The sequence below is a fragment of the Plecotus auritus genome (genome assembly GCF_963455305.1).
Source record: "Plecotus auritus genome assembly, chromosome: 6".
In the NCBI taxonomy this organism is placed as follows: Eukaryota; Metazoa; Chordata; class Mammalia; order Chiroptera; family Vespertilionidae; genus Plecotus; species Plecotus auritus.
The window spans coordinates 136,212,096-136,230,212 of record NC_137773.1 but is presented as its reverse complement, the minus strand read 5'-3'; the positions used below and the strand labels follow the sequence as shown (position 1 = coordinate 136,230,212).

General features: G+C 55.0%; 1 pseudogene across 1 annotated transcript; it reads left to right on the top strand.

The window, feature by feature from the left end:
* Window positions 1-1,257: 1,257 nt before the first annotated feature.
* LOC308252029 (inter-alpha-trypsin inhibitor heavy chain H3-like) lies at window positions 1,258-15,737 on the top strand (annotated as a pseudogene). Its single transcript has 19 exons — window positions 1,258-1,350; window positions 3,535-3,701; window positions 3,783-3,882; window positions 4,148-4,315; window positions 4,834-4,946; window positions 6,011-6,136; window positions 6,419-6,535; window positions 7,024-7,192; window positions 7,800-7,925; window positions 8,228-8,409; window positions 9,594-9,779; window positions 9,945-10,084; window positions 10,733-10,900; window positions 12,861-12,892; window positions 13,027-13,140; window positions 13,636-13,834; window positions 14,516-14,685; window positions 14,870-14,981; window positions 15,295-15,737. The product of its transcript is annotated as an inter-alpha-trypsin inhibitor heavy chain H3-like (transcript).
* The last annotated feature ends 2,380 nt before the right edge of the window (window positions 15,738-18,117 follow it).

Here is an 18,117-nt window from a genome sequence, read left to right as displayed (position 1 = left end):
GCTCATAGCTGCCACTTTGGATGATCTAGGGGCTGGTAGGGACCTGGTGAGGGCCAGGAGTCTCGTTCCCCACTAAGAGGGGACCAGACCCTGCTTCCAAAGCTTCCATTGTCCTGAAGGCCAGCCCTGTAGCCTCACTGGACATTGTTGGAAAATGACTCTCTCTCTCTTTTTTTAATCCTCACCTGAGGACATGATTTTCAGAGAGAGAGGAAGGGAAAGATGGAGAGAGGGAAACATTGATCTGTTGTCTCCTGCACGTGCCCTACCTGGGGGTCAAATCCAAAACCCAGGCATGTGCCCTCACTGGGGATCAAACCTGAAACCCAGGTATGTGCTCTGACCAGGAACCGAAAGCACAATCTTTTGGTGTATGGATGATGCTCCAACCAACTGAGCCCCCCTGCCAGGGCGGGAAATGACTCTTTAACAGGCTGAGGGCACCTGAGTCACTGGCCAGGCCCTGGGAACTCAGGGATGAATGTGACATGGCCTGTCCCTCCTGAAGCCCAGAGTCTAGAGGCCACAATCAGTCCTCAACATGCAAACCTCAACACAGGGTAATGATGCAGCAAGCTGCCTGTGGTCACCCGGGGGATAAAAAAGGAAGGCTCCGGAGGAGGGTACAAGGGTGCGCAGAGATGAGAGATGGAATGTGCAGAAAAGGGAAGGGCATGCCAGTGGGCGGAGAGAAAGTTCAGAAAAGCAAGTTGGAACCAGGTCACAGAGAGAGCTGGACCACTGGACTTGGGGTTCATCCTTTCCCTGGGGCCATGAGAACCAGAGAAGGATAATGAGCAAGGGCTGCAGCCATGGAAATGGGAGCCTTAGAGTGATGGGTCTGGTTCTGTGCCCTGGTCGCCTTGAGCAGGGGGTGGCTGCGATCCAGGGGCCATGCCAGCGGTATGGGTAAGAGGCAACGAGGCTGAGAGATTTAGGCTATTTGCTCTAAATGTGACTCCACACCTTGTCACTATTGTCCCCACCCAGGGAGTCCCAGGGCTTATTTGCCAACACACAGCTTCTGCTTACCCCAGGCCTCCATGTCCCCCAGCCGCTGGGAGTGAAGTTCACACGCTGTTGACAATACCCATGGGGCCCCTATGGTTCAGGCAAATCCAGGCCCTGTTACTCCATCCACACACTGGCTTCCCCGACAGCCTTCACCTCCCGCTCCTCCCCCACTGCTGGAGGTCACTGACCCCACCGGTCAGCTGGCTCCTATAAAGACTGCGGGCCAGGCCTGCGTGCTCAGCGATGGCGTCTGCTCGGTGGCCCTGCCTCATCGTGGCCTTGCTCTCCAGCTCGGTGGCCTTTGGCTTCCCAAGAAGCTCCTCCCGGCCACTTGAGGTAAGTCTGTCCTCTCTTCACAATCTGGGTCCATCACAGGGCAGAGGTCCCAGCCTGGGTGGTCCTCTACATGGGGCAGGGGGAGGTAGAGGGCGGGGTCGTGAGCTGCAGGGGACAGGGCTGGGATTTGGGAGGACTGGCCTCCAAACTTTCCCTTTGATTCTGGGCAAGGCTCTTAAATCTCCCTGCGCCTCGGTTTCCCCACCTGTCAAATGGCTGATACACCACGAACTGCTCACCTCACTGAGCAGCTGTGCAGCTCCACCTCCGAGAAAAAAACAGAAGCGCCTAGGAAGGGCTGGGCTGAGCCTGTGGTGTGCAGTGGTGCGGGGAGCTGTGCAAGGAGGCCTCATGGACCTGGGTGCAGGGACAGGCAGTGAGCCGAGGTCTGTGCAGCAGGGGAAAAGCCCTGTCCTCTCCTTTGGGTAGCCTGAGACCTGCTCTCTCCGGATCTCAGTTTCCTCATCTATTCAGAGCCCTTCCTCCTCTGACCACTGACTCCAGGTGGGTCCTACATGCAGAGGCTCTTCAAGATGTGTGTGGGGGTCACCACTGAACCCTGGCCTCTGCCAAGAACCTGCCTCCCCAGCCACAGTGGCCTTGGCATTGACCTGACAGTGTGTTTGTCTTTGCTTTTCCAGAAACTCAGCGTCCTGGAAGAGGCGAGGACTTTCACTAGGGAGGGGGCATGGTGAGGGGGGCATGGTGGAGCTGGTTCCCCAACAGCTGAAGAGTTGGGCCATAGCACAGGTCCTGCACAGCTGACACACAGCTCACAGCCCCTACCCAGGCAGACCCCCATGTGACTCACGACCCCCAGGAAAGAGTGCCATAGAACCATGCCCCCCGGACCTCACCAGATTCAGCCCAGGATGGCCATTGCACCGTCCTTCCTTCCACAAACACTTACCAAGCAGTTGCTGGTACTGGGCTGGGCAGGGAAAGGCCCTGTCACACCTTCACGGAGCACCTTTATATCCACGTTTAACCCAGATGTCTCCCTAGACAGTGGTTCTCAACCTGTGGGTCGCAATCCCTTTGGGGGTCAAACGACCCTTTCACAGGGGTCGCCTAAGATCATCAGAAAACACAGACATTTGCATTATGATTCATAACAGTAGCAAAATTATATTTATGAAGTAGCAATGAAAATAGTTTTATGGTTGGGGGTCACCACAACATGAGGAACTGTATTAAAAGGTCGTGGCATTAGGAAGGTTGAGAACCTCTGCCCTAGAGCCTCCCTCAGTTCACCATCCCCCCAGCTCCTGGGGGAAAGACAATACTGGGGGCATGAGGTCCTGCCCCACACTCTCTTGTCAGCACAGGAAATAAGTGGCTATTTGGGAGGTAGAATCACCCAATTACCAAAAGGCACAGTAGAAGGTAGAGGGCGAGCTTTCTAAATGGAAGTGTGAAAGGTGAGCAGGAAGAGCTGGGACAGGTCTCTGACCTCAGGGGGCAGAGATCTGGCTTGCCTGGAGCCCCAGAGTGGAGGTGACAGGACACGCCTGGAGGACCTCAGAGCATGAGGAACACTGTCCTGAGGGCAATGGGGAGCATGGGAGGGTTTTACGAGGGAGGGAACAGGGTCAGATTTGTTTTTTACAAGATCTCAGTGGCTACAGGCTGCATGGAAACAGATTATAAAAATTAATGAGGCCATGTTTAACCCAGACACCTCCCTAGAGCCTCCTCAGTTCACCCTCCCTGCTCCCTGGCTTGCTCCCTCCCCTCGCCCTCTCCTCTTGGCATAATGTGAAGTTCCTTGTCATGGTGCAAAACTCCCCTTCCTAAGTGACTTTTTGCTGCTGAGCAACGAGGTAGGCTGAGCTAAGGAACCTGTGGGGCCCAGTGAACAAGGAGAAACAAAGGCTGAATCAGACAAGGGCTCTGCCCTCCAAGAAGGCCCTGGTTCTGAGGAGAGAGAGGTGCTCAGGAAGGCCAGCCCATGCCAGGGGCAGCGGGACTGCCCAGGCGCCCATCATCAGGACAGTGGTGGCCAACTGATCAGGGGGATGGAGGAGGCCACCGGGCTTCCAACAGGGGTGACTGGGACGCTTCCCAGGCAGGGCCTTTGGAATCTGTAAAGGGAGTTTGGAAGGGGAGTGGCCAGGTTGAAGACCTCCTTTCCCAGGGCCCAGGTTGGCAGGTCACCACTGATGACCATCCCCTCTCCCACAGAAGGCCGACGACATTGAGGTCTACAGCACCAAGGTCAGCTGCAAGGTGACCTCGTGCTTTGCTCACAATGTTGTGACCACGAGGGCCGTCAACCTGGCAGATGCCGCCAAGGAGGTTTCCTTTGACGTGGAGCTGCCCAAGACGGCTTTCATCACCAACTTCATGCTGTGGGTGTCCCCATGGCTGCTGGCTCTGGGCTCTGGAGGGGAGTCTGGCCCAGCATGAGCCCCCCAACTCTTTCCCTGCAGGACCATCGACAGTGTTAACTACCCTGGTAATGTCAAGGAGAAGGAAGTCTCCAAGAAGCAGTATGAAAAGGCTGTGTCCCAGGGCAAGACAGTTGGTTTGGTCAATTAAGTATGGACCTCCAGGCCTTAGGGAGATTGTCGGGTCAGTAAGGGATGCAAACAACAACGGCAGCAGTTATTTATTATTATTATTATTATTATTGTTGCAAAATGTGTCCGTAATTCTCAAAACATTATCCCATTTTGATGTTGAGGTAAACGAGGCTTAGGGTGAGTAGGTGTCTCCCCCAAGGGGCTGACTTGAACCCAAGGCTCCGGATGGGTGGGGTTGTGCAGTCTGTGGGCAGTCACTGTCTTGCACCCCATTCAGGGCCTCTGGGCGGAAGTTGGAGAAATTCACGGTGTCAGTCAATGTGGCTGCGGGCAGCAAAGTCACGTTTGAGCTAACCTACGAAGAGCTGTTGAAGAGGAACAAGGGCAAGAACGAGATGTATCTTAAGGTCCAGCCCAAACAACTGGTCAAGGACTTTGAGGTAATCAAACACCTCTGCAGGCCCTGCTGAAACTGTGGGCACAGGATGGGAGGTTGGGGAAGGGCCCCTGGGGCGGATCTCAGAGCAAGGTCAAGGCCTCGCCACTTGGTTGAGGAAGCTTAGGGGAATTACAATGTCTCTGGCCATAGCAACTGGGCCAAGGGGAGGAGGAGGCTGGGCTGGACTCCCCCAGATCTTTGGATGCTGGGCCCTTGGGGCAACTTCACAAAGAGTCTCTGCAGAGCTGGTAACTGGTTATAATGATGCTCTACCTACATGAGATCTGAAATGATTTCATGGTGTAAACTGGACACTATCTGGCAGGCCATTGGAGAGCTTTGGGGTTTGACGGGCCCTTTTGGTCATTCTCTTGGTGGGAGACACCAGGTGTGGCTGTCACAGAGTTGTCCTAGAAGCTGTTCCCTGCACCCTCACTGACCCATCTCTGTGGGCCCTGTCCTAGAGGTTGGCCTCTGTACAGTCACTGAGTAACATCTCCTTACCTTTGCACATTGCAGATCGAGGTAGACATCTTTAGCCCCATGGCATTAGCATGCTGGATGCTCAGGCCTCATTCATCACCAATGACCTCCTGGGAAGCGCCCTCAGCAAGTCCTTCTCAGGGAAAAAGGTGGTATAGATGCCTCTCAGGCCTGGGGTGCAGGGGCAGGAACCCAATCCCTAGCAGACCAGTCTGAGCTTTAGGGCTTGGCTGATGCTAGTGAGCGTGTGTCTATCTGCTGCCATCACTGTCTCCCTGGCCACCTGGGTCAGGAGTGGGGATGCTGGAGGCAGGGGGCTGCTTGCTGAGGACGACCTGCTGGAGGAACTGACATGGCCCAGCAGGCTTTCCCCCATTCCTCATCCTGGCCCCCAGTTTCAGCAGGGCAAGTGGGGGTGCTTGATTATCTCAAAGTGCTTGGCCAGTTCCTTGGGCTGGAACTGGTATGTGTGTGGGGGGACCATTTATAAAGCCCAGTCTCATTGTCCCTTGGGAGGTAGGCAGAACAGGTTACTGCCCCTGTTTTACAGATAAGGAGACTGAGGTCTGAGACAGTCAGTTAGATCTGCTGACTCCACATTGAGCGGGTGGAAGTTGAAAGGGAACTTTATTCTTGCTGCTAGTGGTTGACTCTGATCCCCAAGGCCCCTACTATTCCAGGGTCTTGCTGACCATGGGCTGTGGATGCATGCATGTTTACATGAAGAGCAAACCTAAGTCACTCAGGACTTCTAGGGCGAGGCCCAAGGAGCACACACTCAGAGGGCTGCTGGCTTCTGCAGGGCAGTGCCCTCTCCCACCTCCCTGCTTTGCTTCCTTTCCCCCCCTCCTCCTCTTGGCACCAGCACATACCACCCAACATGAAGTTCCTTTTCACGGTGCAAAGCTCCCCTCCGTAAGTGGCTTCTCAGTGCTGAAGGCCAAGTAGGCTGAACACAGGGACTTAGCTGCACAGGGAAAGACAAAGGCTGAATTAGGTAAGGCCACTCTCCTCCAAGTTGCCCCTGATCTCTGAGGAGAGAGAAGTGCTCAGGAGTCCAGTGTATGCTGGGTGGTGGCAGGACTGCCGGGTGCCCACCCCTGGGCTTCTTCCTATGAGGCTTAGCCTCGGCCCCCAAGGCACCCATGGGCTGAGGTCTGCAGTGGGCAGTGCCTGGACAAGCTGAGCAAGACCCTCCATCTCCCTCCCTCAGGGCCATGTGTCCTTCAAGCCCAGCTTGGACCAATAGCATTCATGCCCAACCTGTGGAGACACCCTCCTCAACGGAGACTTCATCATAATCTACGATGTGAACAGAGAGTCTCCAGCCAACGTACAGGTACCTCCCTACTGGCTTCATCAGGCTGGTGGATTCTGCATCACAGTGGAGTGAGGGCTGATGCGGGAGGGGACGCAGCTGAATCACCCTGGATACTGGATCCAATGCCAGGTTTCCTGCAGGGCATGGGCGTGGCAGGCAGCCAAGAACCTGCGTGGCACACTCAGGAGTGTGGGAACGGATATCTTCTTGCCCTGCTAAATGTCAGCTTTTATTTGCAAGAGTAGCCACCATGTGGTTGTTTCATGGACATGACCTCTAGTCTCTCTCTCCCCTTTCCAGATAGTCAATGGCTACTTTGTGCACTTCTTTGCACCTCAAGGCCTTCCTGTGGTGCCTAAGAATGTGGTCTTTGTGATTGATGTTAGCGGCTCTATGTCAGGCCGGAAACTGGAGCAGGTAAACTCTTCTTTGCAAGTGGGGGTGAGAGGTGGGGGGTATATATTTTTAAAAAATCCTCACCCAAGGATACGTTTATAGATTTATAGAGAGAGGAGAAGGCGGGGGGAGACAACATCAATGTGAGAGAGAAACATAAATCGGTAGCTTCCTGTAGGTGCACCAACTAGGGATTGAACCTGCAACCCAGGTAATTGCCCTGACCAGAAATCAAACCTACAACCTCTTTGGTGCATGGGGCAACACTCCAACCAACTGAGCCACCCAGGCTGGGCAACAGTTTCTTGTTGTGTGTTTTTTTTTTTAAGTGGACAAAGCTGATGTTTCCAGTGAAAGAGGAGGAAGGAGAATAGGATAAAAAAGGCAGAAATATCCACCCCATTGTTGCAGGCTGCAGGGGCCCCACTGCCAGCTCCAGCTGTGAAGACACCAGGGGGTCTGTGGCTCCCTCTCCCAGCTCCTTGTCTGCTTGTCTTTCTCTTTCCCAGACAAGGGATGCCCTCCTCAAAATCCTGGAAGATATAAAAGAGGAGGACTACCTGAATTTCATCCTGTTCAGTGGACGTGTGACCACTTGGAAAGACACTTTAGTTCAAGCCACTCCTGAGAACATCCAGGAGGCCAGGGAATTTGTGAAGAACATTGGACCAGGAGGAAGTAAGAACAGAAGGGGGAGCAACGTCCTGCCCTTCCCTCTGCCTGAACAGCCTGTTTCCCTCCTCCCTGGGGCACAGGTTTGCTGGCCAGGCCAGCAGACCTTGGCTGGTGGTAGAGGTGGGAGTGGGGAGGGGTCCTCAGGCTTGATCTCAGGGTCTAAGGAAACCCATCTGTCTGTTTCTATCCCATGATGCTGGTGAACCACAACTCCCAGCAAGATAAGGCCACAGAGAACCTTAACTTTAACTGTTGGTCATTTCTTATGGAAAATCACAAGTGAGGTGTTTACTGCTCCCCTCTCCTCCCAGTGAAGGGCCAGGAGTCGATCTGACTGTTTCCCAAATTGTTTTTACCATCACCATGTCCTTCTATCCTACAGCAACCCTGAGAGGCAGGTTTTACCCCCATTTGGAAGGGTAAACCATTCATTCTTCACTCACTAGTGTACCAACTGGGGATTGAACCTGCAACCTGCAACCTAGATATCTGCCCTGACCACGTACTGGCAGACAGTGTCCTTGGGCACAGCAGCAGGGCCTAATGTCCCAACCCCTCCCCCAAGATGGTTCCCGGAGGGCTCCCTCCCAAGGTTTTCTCTGTGTGCCAGTGACCAACATCAACGACGCGCTGCTGACAGGCATCACCATGCTGAACAAGGCCCGGGAGGAGCACAGAATGCCAGAGAGGAGCACCTCCATCGTCATCATGCTGACTGACGGGGACGCCAATACTGGTGAGGCAGGCGGCCGTGGCTCTAAATTAGAACCGCAGCGCCTAGCTGCTGCTCCTGGCTCTGTAGCCCGCTTGCTGCAAGACCTTGGGCAGCTCTGACCATGGCTCCTGCGGACTGTGAGCCCCTCAAGGTCAGGGACCTGCCTCCCCCTGGCAGGCCTCCCCAACCCTCTGGCAGAACAAAGTCTCCTGGCCATGACACCACCCGCGCTGCATGTGCAGGAGTCAGATCTCTTCAGACAGAGCAGGTCCAGACAGTTGTCCGGGTGGTGGCTAGAGTGTCAACACCCCTTTATCCTTCAGGTGAAAGCAGACCCGCTAAAATACAGGAGAACGTGCTGAGTGCCATTGGAGGCAGGTTCCCTTTATATAACCTGGGCTTTGGCAACAATCTGAATTATAACTTCCTGGAGAGCTTGGCCCTGGAGAACGATGGGTTCGCCCGGCGCATCTATGAGGATTCCGATGCCAACTTGCAGCTGCAGGTATGCCTTGTCTTGCACCCCTCCAGGAATGAGGGGCTCACTTCTTCCTCAGGGAGCTGTGCCATCAGGTGATCATTTCAATAATTAGAAAGAACTTCCTCTTAAGTTGAAATCTACCTCTGGTTCTTATCCATCATTAATGGTTCCAGCTTTGTCATTGGGCTGCTCGGAAGAGGTTCCTCCATAGGATTGCCAGAGTGAATATAGGACATCGGTTAAATATGAACTTCTGAGGGGAAAATAAAGTACTTTTGTAGTGTTAGTCTGCCCTAAAGATTGCATAGGACACTGTATTAGTTTGGGGGGCTGCCAGGACAAAGTGCTACAAACTGAGAGGCTTACAACAGAAATGTACTGTCTCACAGTTCTAGAGGCTGGAGGTCCAAGATCAAGGTGTCGGCAGGGTTGGTTCCTTCTGAGGGCCCTGAGGGGGGATCTGCCAGGCCTCTCTCCATGGCTTCTCCCTGTCTCTTCACATCCTCTCCCCTGTGTGTGTCTGTCCCCTTTTCAATAAGGACACTAGTCACACTGGATTGGGGTCCATCCCAAAGACCTCATTTTGAATTGGTTACCTCTGAAAAGACCCTGTCCCCAAACAAGGCCACATCTTGAGGGACTGGGGGTAAGGAATTTAACCTACGTATTTTGGGTATTTTGGGGGTACACAATTCAGCCCATAACAGACATACTTATAACAAAAATTAACTTCTTGTTTATCTGACATTCCAATTTAACTGCACGTCCTGTACTTTCATTCACTAAATCTGGCAACCCCAACCCTTCCTGGCACAGATGCCTGCATCTCCGCCTCCGCCGTGGACCCCTGGGCCTCCATCCGCACCTGCTCCCACCCTACACCTTCTCTAGCCAGCTTCTCCTGCTGTCCTTCCCTCCTCCTTCCCTTCATTGCAACAAACATTTCCTGAGTGCTTTCTAAGTGCAAGAACGCTTGTATTTTTCTGGTTGCGAGGGGTGGGGTGGGATGAAATGGGGGAGGCAGAAGGGGCTCCCGCACTCTGAAGGCCACAGCCAGGGCCATGTAGAAGTGGAGATCAGGCCAGGCCCAGCCCAGCCTGTGGGACTCAACAACCTTCGGAGGCGTCAGTGAGAACCCTCCCACACTCCTCTCCGTGCCCGCCTGCCATGGTGGCCTGAGATGACCAGGTTCCCTCTCTGGACTCCAGGGCTTCTATGAGGAGGTGGCCAATCCACTGCTGACGGGAGTGGAGGTGGAGTACCCTGAGAACGCTATCCTGGACCTGACCCGGAACACTTACCAGCACTTCTATGATGGCTCTGAGATCATGGTGGCTGGGCGCCTGGTGGACGAGGACATGAACAACTTTAAGGCAGATGTGAAGGGCCACGGGGTAAGCTGGGCTGAGCCTGGATATGGGCTGGGAATGGATGGTCAAGCAATGATGGAGCCTGTGTCCACAGGCTGACGGTCCAGCAGTGGCTGCCCCTGAACCGGGCCCACCTGGCTTCAGGCCTCCATTCCTTACACCTCTCACCTTCTCCTACCCCTGCCCCAGGCGCTCACTGACCTGACCTTCACAGAGGAGGTGGACTTGCAGGAGATGGAGAAGGCCCTGCAGGAGCAGGACTACATTTTCGGGAGCTACATTGAGAGGCTCTGGGCCTACCTCACCATTGAGCAGCTGCTGAACAAACGGTGACCCAGGACCAGCCCTCACAGAGCCGGGCCCCACATAGGGCCCTGGCACTGCCTCAGCATCTCCCTGTGCCTGTCCCTGGCTGGCACTGCTCTGCGGGGGCCCAAGAAGAAGATGACCGGGCCACACCCCAGAAAATACACCCCACGCACACGCCCAGCTGGCCTGCCCTCTATTCTACCAAGTCCATCAGAATGTTTTCCAGGGCAGAGCCCAGCCTGACATCAGGGGCAGCGATGGAGAGGCTGAGGCCTGGCCCAGCCCTCAGTCCCCGGAGGGCAGAGCCGGGGCCCATCTGAGAAGCATGTCAACCCCTTGTAGGAGGGACTAGCCTGTGAAGCCCTTGGTGCAGGGCCTGGCACCTGCTGAGCACTCACCAGGAGTGGATGTTGCGGTGGCCATTGAAAGCCCCTTATATTTTATAGCTGGGGAAACGGAGGCCCCCTCAGAGAGGAAGCACAGCCTGTCCATCTGACCCAGGGAGCTAGTGAACCAGTTTTTTTCTGAGCACTAGCAGGCTCCACCCTGAGCATAGGGGATCCTGGGCTGCCGCTGGGGCTCCTGGCCTGGTGCTGGGCGTCAGAGCAGGGAAGATGGGCGGGGAGCTGAGCTCCTGGCTGACCCTCTCGCCACGCCCCTCCCTACAGCAAGAACGCCCATGGAAGCGAGAAGGAGAACCTCACAGCCCAGGCCCTGGACCTATCCCTCAAGTACCACTTTGTGACTCCACTGACCTCCATGGTGGTGACCAAGCCTGAGGACAGTGACAACCAGATGGCTCTTGCTGACAAGCCTGGGGAAGGTGGGCATGGGGAGTGAAGGCCAGAACGTGGAGGCCTTCTTCTAGGGCCGGGCCTTGGGTGTCCTGAGAGGAGTGGGCCAGGCTGGGGAGACCCAGCCCCACTGAAGGGGAGCAGGCCCAGGGACACTGAAGGAAAGCTGGCCAAGCGCTGGGGAGCGTGTGTGGAGGGAGTGAAGCCATCAGCGTGGACAGTATGGGGTGGGGTGCTCAGGATCCTCTGCGTCTCTAAAGGGATGTGAGTACAGGAGTTAGTCCCCTGCCCAGGGTCACTTCCGGGAGAGGGACTTAGGCTGCAACATGGAAGGGCTCAGTTAGACAGGAAGAAGCATTCCCAGCCTTAAAGCTAGGCCCCAAGCACGCGCCTGGGGATGGCGAGAGCAAGAGGCTTGAGAGCTGGAGACTGGGACCAGGCCTGCTCACCATACCCCAAGAGGGCAGTCCTGAGTATCCCCACAACTGGCCACATGTCTGAGGGTGTGGGCATTGGGGGGCACGGGAGGCAAAGAGCTGGTCCAGGCCAGACCAAGAGCTCCTGGTTCCGGGATCACAGCTGGCTGCTGGGAGGCCCACAGCCTGGGGCTGGTTGGACAGGCAGCATATGGATCACATTGGCCCAGAACCCAGGAGTCGGTGGCTGCTAACGCATTTCTCCCCTTCTTCCCTCACAGGGCCTGAGGAATCAGGTGAGCTTCAGCCAGCAGCTGGGTGGGGGTCCCGGGAGGGAGATAAGAGAGAACCCAGGAGGCCTTTCCGAGCATGCCTGGGCTCAGGTCCCAGCTCCGCTGCCCACTCATGAGCACCTTTGGGCCAGGCTCTGCCCTCTCTGAGCGCCAGGGCCCTTGTCCATTGACTGGAGGTGGCTTCCTCTGCCCAAGGAGGGACAGTCAGTACGAGACTATTATGTGGCCTGCAAAATGAGCATGTCCCACATTGGGCACTCACACTCCATGAGTCCCACGGCAACCCTCTGAGTAAGGTTCTCATTTTACTGTGAGGAAACTGAGGCACAGAGGTTAGGTCTGTGTGCGCAAGGACTCCGTCTGCAGATGCTGAGCCAGGGCTTTGGCCCAGGCAGCCTGGTTGCAGTGCCTGAGCTGGAATTCACAGCACCCTGTGTCTCTCTCATCATGAAATTGGAGCCTCACCCCTCACAAGTCCATCACCCCCAGGCAGAGCACCCCAGCCCCTGCCTGCCTCACCTCCATCAATACAGATTGTTCTATCCAGCTTTCCCCTTAGAACAGCCCTGTCAAATGTACATCACAGGTGTGAATGTGCATATGGTGTGTGTGTGTGTGTGTGTGTGTGTGTGTGTGTGTGTTACTACCAAGGACAGCTGCAAGCCTCATCCCACACCAACAAGGGATGGGGCAGGAGTTCAAGAGTGGCAGACAGGATCTGCTGAACGCATTAATCATGACAGAGAAGCTGACCATCTGATGGCTTGCATTTTAGCCATATCAAAGTACCACGCCCTTGGCCTTAAAATCGCACCCATATCAACGCCAGTCCTAGAAAGAAGTTCTCGGGCATGCCCCCATTTCTATAGCCTAAGCTAAGGCTGACATCACCACCCTCTGTCTGTCAGTGCTGGGGTTTCACTGCGCACCGGTAGCCCCAAGACAGGCAAAAGGCACAGGTGTTGGTAACAGGGCAACCAAGGTCCCCGCTCACGACTGCCCTTTGGCTTCTGTTTTCAGTGGCCCCCGCCAAGGCTTACCAGAGTGAGTATACGCCGCAGCCACAGCCTCCTGCCCCTGCACAGCCCTGCACACCCCCCCCTGGAGTCTTCCTAAATCAGCTCCCTGGGGCAGGCAGATGGTTGGATCCTGAGGAGTTGGGGGTGGGTGGGTGTTGAGAGCATTAGAAAGCAGGAAGGGGAGAGGTATGAACCAAACTCTGGGTGGGGTTCAGGTGCCTCCCCAGGCCTGCTTGTTTAGTTCCTCCCCCTCTCTCTTTCTGTCCACAGCCAGCTACCAGCCTTCTTCTAAACCCTACTATTATGGTGAGTTCCCCGTCTCCTCCGGGAGCAAGGCTCAGGGCCCAGGGCCCAGTGCCTCCTGCCTGTCTAGGAGTCCATCCCACAGAGGCCAGAGCGTGAGGCCCCAACACCTAGCCCTTTCTCTGATGTGCCCTCAGTGGATGGAGACCCCCACTTCATCATCCAAGTCCGAGGGAATAAGGATGCCATCTGCTTCAACATTGATGAAGAACCAGGCACAGTGCTGCGCCTCATTCAGGACCCCATTACAGGTGGGGGCCAAGGGAGGGGCTGGGGCCAAGGGTCTTCCTGGGAAGACCTGGAGACCCCAAGGGTGGGCACATGATCAGGTCCTCACTCTGCCCACAACACTCCCATCTTTCTATGTAGATTACACGCTGGAGAGGGCTGTCCAGAACCACAGGCTAGCCAAGTTCCCCAGGGGCCAGTGTGATGGGGAGATGGTTGGAGTTAAGGGCAGCCTGGCCCTGCAGGCAGGACTCAGCCTATAGCTGGGGAATAGTTTTTCTCTGAACAACAATACTTCCTGGCCCAGGCAAAGAGACAGGTCTACACTGTGGGCCCTCAGCCAACAGCATGACCCAAGAGTGTCTAGGAACAGATGGGGTTAACTGTGAAGTTCTGATCTCTTCTGGGGACCCCCCTCTGCTACCTCGCAGCAAGTCTGGCTGAGGGGGAAGGCACATCCGTAAGGCCAGCTGATCAGAAGATATCACTGGTCTCTTACTGCCCCTTGCCCCTGGCAGGCATAACAGTAAATGGGCAGATCACTGGTGACAAGGGAAACAGCTCTAAGAACAGAAAGACTTACATTGGCAAAGTGGGCATTGTCAACACTCCGATGGACTTCCGGATTGAGGTGACCACAGAGAAGATTACTCTGCAGAATGCGGCTGCTCGGAGTACTTTCAGCTGGCTGGATACAGTCACGGTCACCTCGGAAAGGTAAGGCCCCATACCGGGACGCAATTGAAGGAAGCTTGAAGGATTTGTGGAAATCTGAGGACAGAAGACCCATATGGAGTTAAAAGGAAGACAGGTGGCCTCAGAATTTAGCCCCTGCCTTGGGGGAGGGTGACCATGGTAGACCTGAGCCAACGCCTAGGGCCCCTGTGAGAACCAGAATTGGTAGCTGGACAGTTCATAGGGCTGACCTTGAGGGAAGGGCTACATGGACCCAAGGATCAGGTAGACGTGGCAATCTGGTAACAGCAAGAATCCTATTTGCATCTTCTCTGCCTGAGTTTATTAGTTCCCAAACTGCTCAGCCTCTCCTATGTCTTTAGATTACCCAGAGCCTGGTAGGCAGGCAGGAGTGTTACTCCCATTGAGGCTCAGAGACGGTGTAGAACCTGCCCAGGAAGCTAGTGGCTGAGCTGGGACTGGACCCCAGGCCTCCAGATTCCGAAGACAGCCCGTTTCCTGCTTACGGAGGAGCAAGAATGCATTCAGTGGAGGCATAGTCGGCATGCATGACATGTCTTTCCTCCAGCAGCCCTGAGAGAGTTTCTGGAGTCTGTGTGTTCTCAGGTGCCATGAACAGGGAGGGCTCTGCCATGATGTCCTTGATTCAGATGCCTGGTGTCATGGCTACTGTGCCCCTGCTGTCCTCTTCTCCCCCAATAGGTTCTCTGTGAAGATCAGCAGGGAGGCTCTGGTGGTCTCCTTTGGAAAAGGAATTACCTTTAAGGTGGTTCTGCACCAGGTGTGGAAGAAACATCCAGTCCACCTTAACTTTCTGGGCTTCTATGTGCTGGACAGTGACAAGATGTCATCAAAGTCACAGGGGCTGCTGGGTATGGAATGTTCAAGCTTCAGGCTGTTCAGGGCAGAGGGAAAAGCCATGTGCAAGGCCATCCTAGCCACTCCATGCCCAGCACACAGCACCCCACTCAGCCTTTGCCTTAACCCTCGAAAGCCAGTGGCCATACTACCTGGGGCGATGACAGGGGCTGACAGTGTAAATGTTTTTCTTCCCAGGACAATTCTTCCGCCCCCTTGCTTTTAAAGTGTCTGACTTCAACCCAGGCAATGACCCCTCAAAGATACATGCCACAATGCTGGTGAAGAAACATCGGCTGGCAGTCACCAGGTGAGGGGACCCATCTGACACCCTCACCCTGCCCACTAACAAGCCAGGAGTAAAGAGCTCTCTCTGCCCACACACATTGGTCCAGCAGGCTTTGTCTTCTGTGGGATTCCTTCATTTCCCTCTGGGGTTTGGCCCCCTCTTGGCCCCTCCAAATCAGGGAAAGGCCACACTAAGCTCACTAGAAGGAGTAACTATGCAACCTTGTTCTTGGCCAGAGAAATATGTAGTTGGCAACGTCACACCCTTTTCCAACCTTGGTCCATGAGCATAGCAGCCATCTTGTCTACCCTGTGTATCTCTCTCCTTTCTCCAGGGGCTACCAGAAAGACAACAGGAAGGATGTCCACAATGGCACACATGTGGGCTGCTGGTTCGTCCACAACAATGGCCAAGGGGTGATTGATGGGGTCCACAGTGACTACATTGTCCTTGACCTGTTCTGAGTGGCTGGCCCAGCTCGCCTGGCATCTGGAGTGGGGCACCAAGCCAGGCCTGATGGAGGGCTGTGACAATAGAGGACACGGTGGAAACCAGACCGCTGCCAGCCTGTGCATGCCTCTCTCAGCCCCTGCTCTGGGGAAATCATCGGGACCTGAGGCAGCTCAAAGGAAGGACTGGCTCCTAGGAAGGCAGCTTCCTGGGCCTCCCCAGCAATGTGGCTGAAGGGCAGGGCAGGTTGGCGTCACACTTTGGCAAGTCAAATGTACGATAAAAATAAAAATTAAAAAATTGACTCTGGATCAAAGAGTCTCTGAGAAGTTGTGAAGGGCTGAGTGCATTTCAGAGGCCAAAATGGTCATGAGGAAAGTCCTTTCCTTCTAAGGAGCTCCTGTCAGGACCTTCAGGCCTAGAAGTCCTTCTGTGACTCAAAAGCAGAGAGTCCTCCAGAGTGGGCACAGCCTGCAGCAGATTGTAGATGCCATCCACCCACCTGCCCACTGTCTTTCAGTCCATCCATCCATCCATCCATCCACCAGCCACCCATTTGTTCATCAGATAAACCCAATAATCTGGGCTAGAATCTGGGGGCACACAGCTTAGTGACCCAGTTCCTGTGTGCATGGGTTCCTCAAGTTTGCCTTTAGCTGGGCTGGGGATCCTTGGTATCCTCCAATCATACCCCACAAAGTCCTGGGTAGGGTGGGGGTCAGACTAGTTCCTGGACTAGGGGCTCTGAGAGCCTCTCCCACCTGAATAACTGTAACTGCCCCTTCCTGGGTCTCCCAGCTTCCAGAGGGAGCTTTCCAGAGCAGAACCAATCATTGCTCCCTGCCTATACCCTGTCAATGTCATCTCCCACCCATTGCTCTTGGGACAAAGACAAAAGTCCTTCCTATGGCTTCTCAGCTTCATCAACTCCATGAACCAGGCATTTCCCGTTAACTTTCTGGGTTCCAGACACAGACTGCTTCCAGTTCTCCAAACATAACCCCTCTTGCCCCAGATCCTTTGCTTCTGCTGCTCTCTCTGCCTGGGGTGCTGGATCAACGGTACCCCTTTGAAGGGAACAGTGGGCAGCTTTGCTCGATGGCACAGCAAGGGACACATTAAGGCCAGAGGAGGTTGGAGTCTGATTGGGAAGGATCATGAATGCCAGTGGGGGTGGGGATGGGATCTGGTCATGGGCCATAGGAGGTTTTCTAACCTCCCACTCCAGGGGCCCTCTGGATTTCTAAGGGACACCAGCCCAGGGTCCTGGAGAAGGTATTGGGGGGCAGTCCAGGAGGAAACATTTATCATCAGAGGAGTCCCCCTCTCCCCAGGCGTCTATGAGGGGTAACTTGTGGACTGGCGCTGCTGCTACTCTAGGGAGAGGGCCACATGAGACACCTCTCCAGAGTAAACTTGGCAGGTGTCCAGGCTGGGCTGGCAAAAAGGGCCCAGCCTGGGAAAGGACATCCTAAAGTAGGCAAGCCCTGCCGTGTCCTGCCACTCCAGCTGGCAGCCTAGTCTGGCAGGATGGCAGGAAGGCAGAGGAGGCCCACAGCCCAAATCTGCCCCTTCCCCTCCCTCAACACAGTCAGGGAGGCCCTCCTTGCAGGCCAATTCCAGGCAGATTCTGTCCTCAACCCCGTCCCACGTCACTCTGGCTGTGCCTCTGATGGCTCCCTGGCTTTCAGGATAGAAATCATGCTCCACAGCCAGGTGCATCCAGCCAGTGCTGGCCTGGCCCTGCTTCTCCACCTCTCCAACGTCCTCCTCACCCCATGCTTCCCTCCCCTACCCTGAACTCAATGCACAATGTCCTGGCTCTCGGCCCAGTGTCCTTGTCCTCCTTTTCTACTGGGCTGACTCCTCTTTATTCATCCAAACTCAGCCCCAGCCACGCCACGTTCCAGGAAGCTTCCCCAATACTTCCCAGCTAGAACAAGAGGACTCCCTCTGGGATCCTTGCAGCACCTGGTCATTCTTGGGTGGCAGCTGTCACAATAGGCACTGTCTGTCATGGTGCCCACAGCACTCTTCCCAGGGCCTGGTCCAAGGAGGTGCTGGAAAGCACTCAGTGAACAAAACAATGAAGGGCATGGACCTACTTCCAGTTGTTCACAGAAGGCACCTGCCCTGCTGCTGGGCCAGAAAGTCACCCACGACTCCTCTGCTGTTATACAAACCCCACAGCCCAGCCCAGCCTGGCGGTGGTGTCCCAGAGGGGTGATCTTGGTGTGGGCCCCTGGCTCTCATCTTGGTAGGTGTGTCAGAGCTGGCTTCACAGCAAGTCCGACGGAGCCCTCAAGGCAGCTCCCCCGTCTCACAGCAACAGCCTGAGACCCCTGCCAGCCAACCAGGCAGATGGAGAGGCAGATGGAGTGTGTCTGTGCCTTTTGGCAAACCCGCTGCTGTAGCCCCCGTATGGGCCTCTCTTCTGACCCCTCTGCAGCAGTTCTCAACCTGTGGGTCACGACCCCTTTGTGGTCGAACAACCCTTTCAAATGGGTCGCCTAAGACCATTGGAAAACACAGATATTTTCATTATGATTCATAATAGTAGCAAAATTACAGTTATGAAGTAGCAACGAAAATAATTTTATGGTTGGGGGTCACCACAACATAAGGAACTATATTAAAGGGTCCCGGCATTAGGAAGGTTGAGAACCACTGCTCTAGAGAAACTCACTCAGTAAACACCTTATAGAGC